Source organism: Chrysochloris asiatica, unplaced genomic scaffold (genome assembly GCF_000296735.1).
Source record: "Chrysochloris asiatica unplaced genomic scaffold, ChrAsi1.0 scaffold00016, whole genome shotgun sequence".
Lineage (NCBI taxonomy): Eukaryota > Metazoa > Chordata > Mammalia > Afrosoricida > Chrysochloridae > Chrysochloris > Chrysochloris asiatica.
Window position 1 is genome coordinate 30,565,553 of NW_006408534.1, and position 6,612 is coordinate 30,572,164.

The 6,612-nt window shown below is 39.9% G+C and overlaps 1 pseudogene; it reads right to left on the minus strand.

Annotated features, from left to right (window-relative positions):
* Window positions 1–2,451: 2,451 nt before the first annotated feature.
* LOC102819570 lies at window positions 2,452–3,373 on the minus strand (annotated as a pseudogene).
* Between the last annotated feature and the right edge of the window lie 3,239 nt (window positions 3,374–6,612).

Below are 6,612 nucleotides of genomic sequence, written 5' to 3' on the forward strand. Positions count from 1 at the left end.
ACAGAAATAGAGACAGCATTGCTGTATCCAGGCATACAATAGTGTAAGGTGAATGTATGTATGAAAGTAGTTTCCTTGGTGTCACTGTGGGGAAGAAGGAAAGTAAGAATTGCCAATCTCAGTGAACCAATCATTGTGTTAAGGTTAAAAAAGTAACTAATTTTTTTTCCCTGCTTGTATTTCCTGGGAAGGTTTGCAAAGAGGGCATTTGCCATTCTGGAATGTTGTATTAAAATATTATTTTGGAAAGAATATTGGCAGTTGTACCAAGAGAGATGCTATAATTCTATAGTGCAAGCCCACCTTTTGGCATTCAGACTTCTCTGTCAGAACCAGAAAAACTCTTTTAGAGGAAGTGGCATTATCTCAAGGATGATAAACTGGATAGCTTTTAGTCTGTAAAAATAAAAAGAAATATTTAATTCAGACACAAAACAATTTACTCTTGAATTTAACATTTTAATTTGAATGTTCCCTTGCAATGAATAAGTGTTCCACATCTAGTAGTGTGAAAGCATATGGCAGTGTCTCACACAAGCTCTCAGTCTCTCACAGACTGTGAGAATCAGTAACAATAAAACTAACAACTTCTTTGGTGTTTTCAATGGTTTGCAAAATGCTTTCACATACCTCATTAGACTTCCATAACAATGCCCTGTAGTAGGCAGGGAGGAAAATACCATTATCTTCTTTTTACAGAAATGGAAACTAAGGCCATATTGGTTAACTGGCCAGCCCATCCTGGGTCAGTGATTGAGCCTTATTAGTTTGCATCTAATCTAGTTTTCAGCTGACAAAACTTATGGGTTGGAAGCTTTTGGGATTATTTTCAATAAGAACCTGGTATTGAAATTCAAAGAACATAACTGCTTCCAGATGCAGTGATTGGAAGTGACTTGTCATCCAATGAAACTAGGAAATGGTGATGGAAGCAATGGGGAGATCCTGTGCTTTTGTCTTTGTACCATGGTGCTGTGACATATCATTAATTCTTATTGAGACTAAATTAAAACTTCTTAAGACTTCAAAGACCACATGTATGTACTAGTTTTCAAAGACAATATCAGACAAGAATATTGGGGAACATATGTTGCAATATACATCTAGGCTCTGGGAATCGATTCAGTGGACTCATCTCTAAGACAAAAGGAAAGCAAGTCAAGACCTTCAGCCTGAGATAGGGTGACAGTTCTGGGGCCTTTCTGAGTCATGAAAGGTCACTGGACAGTCTGCACACATTTAAGTAAAAGCCAGAAAATGGGTTTGTGTTCAAATTTTTAGGGAGCTTGGTGAGTGAATGGCATCATTAAGAAAGGTCTATGTCTACCATCTACTCAGCTCTATTCCATTCCCTTTTACCAATTTCTATTATTTCAAATGCATTTGAGGCTGCTTCTGCACTAGAAAGGGGCCATGGTGACACAGAGAGTTAATTTTTGTACTGATAACTGCATGGTCAGTGGCTCAAACCCACCTGCTGCTCTGCGGAAGACATATAGTCTACTTCCATCAAGATTTAGTCTTAGAAACCACAAAGAGCAGTTCTACTCTGTCCTATACGGTTGCATGAGTCAGAATCGACTGGATAGCTGTGAGTTTGATTTGGATTTTCTGCACTAGATGTGATGGCTGCCTTGGCGAAAGCATCAGCTTTCTTCCCCTTGTCGATATAAGGTCTGTGAGGGTGTTGTAACTTACACTTATTCTTTTGAGTTCTTGCACTGGTAAGTTGAGATCATTTGGGGCATGGAAGTCTGTATTCTCAAGGTTAGTTTATTTACTGTTCATTGTTGTTGATAAGTGTCATCAAACTGGTTCAGGCTTATAGTGACCCTATGTAGTCTACCATGGAGTTGTGGTATGATACTGTGGATTAATGCGCCATACTGCAAAGCTGTTTGAACTGCAAGGTTGGCAGTTCAAGCTCACCAGCTTCTCCTTGGAAACCCTATACAGGGTCACTATGGGTCGGAATCGACTTGATGGCACTTAACAACAACAACATAGTCTACCATAGAAGGGTGCTGACCTACTGAAGTAAAAATAAACAGTTAATTCTCTTTCTTTTTTTTTTCTTTTAATTTCCAAAAGTCTTTATTGGTCCCAGAACTTTAAAAACACTCTAATAAAAATATAGCAGCTCACACTGGCCAAAGGAAAAAGGCTATAGAACAGAAGTGACGTATCTATGAAATTTACTAATCTGACACAATAGGAAGATCAGGACTGTTTTTCTTTCTCTGGAATGATTTCTCTTACAGTTGCTGGAATTCAGAGCTGGAAGTTAAATCTACTTGATATATAGCTAAAAAAGACCATTGATGGTTGAAGTCCTTACTAAGTTCCATAGATTTTTTTAAAGTGAGTGGTTTTCATTTAAAAGAGATGTAAAAAACCAGGTTATCCCAAACAATCTTGTGAAAAGGGAGGGGAAGATAAAAAAAAAAGACTTTAAGAAGGAGAAAGAGGGAAGGGAAGCTTCCTGGGCATTATAGCATTTGCAAGGTCACAAAGAACACCCCAACGCAGGGCAGATCTTTTCTTCTCAGTTGGTACTAGGTAATTGTTTGGAACATATATGTGCTGAGGCTTGGATTGAGGTTCTGCTCGACAAAGCATCTGCTCTCGGATACCCCAGCGTAATTCCTTCCTATGATCTTTACCAGATAACTGCATTAAGTCCCAGTCTCGTTTGTACTCAAAGTATCGGGCTACCGGATCTATCTTGCCCCGGTTTCGGCTTAACTGATCTACTCTTGGCAGAATAAAGGACTTGGGTTGGCTGGCAACTATCAGGTCTTGTTCATATGCTGGGGAACCCATTCCTTCTCTTCGAAGACAGTATAGGAGTTGGTCTCCTTGAGTAAGTAAGTCTTTGGTATTCATGTGGTAGATTAAAGTTTTGTGAAATTTCAACTGGGGATCTCCTATCTTCAGGGAATTGCAGGTTCATCAGCCTTTGTCTTAAGTCCCAGAGATCCATATCATTTTCTTCACCAGATTCTGATTGAGTGATAACTGATTCATCTGTCACTAATACTTCCCCAATCTGGCTTTCTCCACAGCACTTTTCTCTTCATCACTGGCTTTTGGAGTCTCTGGGAGGCCTCTGAAACTGTTTCTGAAGTAACATTACTTTCCGTATGTGGATACTGCACTTGCAAAGCAAGAGCGGCAGGCCGCTTCCCTGAAGTTATTGAAGCTTTACTGTAGGGATCATATTGGGTAGACTGGGCTTCTCTTCTGACATCTCCCTCACCTTGCCCTGCACAGACCTGGGTAAAAGCTGTAGTAGCTGGTAACATTTGTCTGGAACCCTATTGGACCATTTTTGTCTATTAGGGCCTATGAATTCTTCCATTGCTTCCTCTACACTGTAGGGCCGGCCTTAATGTGAAGAGTAAATGGTGGTAAGTTTCTTCAGTCAAATTATTTTCTATGGCACCACCTTATTTTAATATAAGTGGCACTAGTATTCGAGTTTAGGAAAGTCCCTAAAGCGCCACCAGAACTAGATCTCTCTAAATGATGGGAAAAGGACCGTGGACTCCCTTGAGGGAGGGCAGCGTTTGGGTTTGGCTGCACGACTTTCCTCCAGACACTGCCGGAGAACCGCCACTGGGCGAGCACAGCAACCAGTTAATTCTCTTTCAATAAACATTTCCTGAATCCTTACTATGTTTTAAACATAATTTAGAGGACTTTTCACTTATTTGTTATTTTAATCTTTACAATAGCAATATTAGTCTTGGTTATTCTGATCTTTGTTATATGGGTGAGGTAACTTAAACATAGAATAGCTAATTTGCAAAGATTAATAGCTAGGGAGTGAGGAATTCAGAATTCTAAAACCAGACTGTCTGATTATAGAGTCGTTCCACACAGTTGGATAACAGGACAAGTAAACTCATCTTCAAATATAACTGCAGAACAAGTATGTTGTTGTTGAGTGCCATCCAGTCGATTCCGACCCATAGCGACCCTATATAGGGTTTTCAAGGATCAGCTGGTATGTCTGAACTGCTGATCTTGCAGTTCAAACAGGTTTGCAGCCTGGCACATTAACCCACAGCGCCACACCAGAACAAGTATACTAGTCTCCAAACTTGTAGGATTGGAGAATTTCTCCAACTGGGGTGCCAAATTTGGCAAACAAAGACACAGGGTGCCCAGTTAAATTTTAATTTCAGTTAATATTTTTTCTTTATTTTAGGAAAAATATGCCATAAATGCAATATTTGGGGGTATATACTATCCCCAAAGATTTTTTTTTTATTTATTCAAAATTCAAATTTAACTGGGCACCCTATACTGTATCTGGCAATTTATCTTAAACAACCATGGCCACACTGTTCCTTAGACTAATTTCTCTTGATATATCTTAAATTGTCTTAGTAGTAGTAGTAGTTGAGTGTCATCGAGTCAGTTCTGACTCACAGGGACCCTGTATAGGGCTTCCAAGGAGTGGCTGGTGTGTTTGAACCACTGACCTTATGGTTCAAGCAGACCTAGTGGTCCAATTCTGAGTAATCTTACTGCAGTTAGATCATTTCTGTGGGATCTTTATCAGTTAAGGTGAGTAAGGCCAACTAAATCGAATCCTCTGAGATTTCTTCGCAGGTCTTGATGAACACAGCATGGGATTCCCTGACCGGTTCCTTTCCCCTAGCCCATTCTTTAAGCCCCAAGTTAGTTTCCTGAATGATGACCTGGCTAGACTTTAACCTAAAGTAAAGAAGTGCCTTAAAGAATTTGACTTGGACAAAATTCTCTAAGCTTCCTTTTTCAATTACTGTTGTTGTTAAGTGCCTTTCGATTGATTCTGACTCATAGCAATGCTGTATATGGTTTCCAAGGAGCAGCTGGTGGGTTTGAACCACCAATCTTGTGGTTTGCTCTCTAGTGCTTATCCTACAGTGCCACACCAGGAGAATTTGTTATAAGCTAGACTCTCAAAGCATGGAATTTCTTTTCATGTGTAGCAACTAGCAATGTTTCCAACTTTACCCATACCCAATTCTCTCTCCCTTCTTTTAGAAGTTGTCTGTACTCCACTTCCTGAAGGCTAGATGACCTTCCCAACATGTTGGGTATGAACAAAGACATGTTATCCATTGCCTCATTGGAATAAGAAACCAATTTACTAAACCTATAGTTTTCATCCAGGTACTGCTTGATGATGATGATGATTATGTGCTGTGGAGTCAGTCCTGACTCATAGCAACCCTGCATAGGGTTTCTGAGGCTATAAATCTTTATGGGAGCAGAAAGCCTCATCTTTCTCCTGAGGAATGGCTCGTAGTTTCAAACCACTGACCCTGCCCTTAGCAGCCCGACTCATAACCACTACATTACAGAGCTCCTTCAAGTACTGCTTAGGGGGTTGTTGTTGTTGTTGTTGTAAAGTGCCATCGAATCTCTTCCGACCCATAGCGACCCTGTATAAGGTTTCCAAGGAGCAGCTGGTGAGCTTGAAACACTAACCTTGCAGTTCAAACGACTTTGCAGTCTGGCACATTAGCCCACAGCACTACACCCGGAGCTTAGGGGGTTGTTGTTGTTATTGTTAAGTGCTGTGGGGTCGGTTCTGACTCATAGCGACCCTCCACAGGGTTTCCAAGGCTGTAAATCTTTATGGGAGCAGAAAGCCTCATCTTTCTCCCGCGGAACAGCTGGTAGTTTCAAACTGCTGACCTTCAGGTTTGCAGCCTGATTCGTAATCACTACGCTACCAGCTCCTTAGGAGCTTAGGGTGTCGAAGTAAGTAATCACAAGGCCCCTATTGTGGAGAAGAGTTGTGCTGATGGTTAAGCTTCTGTTCAGCAAATGGTGATTAGGGAAAAATTATTCCCAAATGTGTTCCTTGTGGAGCAACTGATAGAAATGTTGACATTTGGCCTGGTATGCTTTAGGGTTGACTTTTTTCATGGTGAGGGAAGAGAATGAAACCAGATACAGTGACAGCTCTTACAATAATATAGGAATCGTGATTTGGATCACTGTGTGCTTAAAAACTTCAAAATGATTTATTCATTTCAGAAAAAAAAGAAAGTTATGGAATTGCTGAAATGAAATATTAGTTTTCTGTCACATTAAAAACCTTTCCAAATTGGCTAATTAAATTATACCTTCCAATAGAGAATGCAAACAAAATTTCAGGTTCTAATCTCTCGGTAATCAAGCGTTCTATTATTTATGCCCTCTTTCTTTTTCTGGGCTTAATTGCTCATTGTACTACATGTGGCATTGATTAGCAGTAGGAAGAGTTTGTTCTGTTTTGTTGGTTTGTGAGGAAAATGGCTATAAAAAGGCATTGAATCAGAAAGCAATCTCTAACCAGCTGTGATATGGTATGTGGGGGGTCTATGTCTGAGGAAGCAAAGCCAACCAGTTTGTTTAGTTTGAAATGACAGCATAAAGTTCCATATTTGTCTAGGAAACAACTAATTTTGATCAACAAGACCCAAAATCAACAGGGAACTTTCAACATCAATGATTGGTGCACAGATTTATAATTGTAGCACATGTTTCGTATGTATTATTTTGGCTAATATTGGCCTAAATCTGAGAATTAGACATTATTCTAATTTTACATTTGTAATGTCTGATACT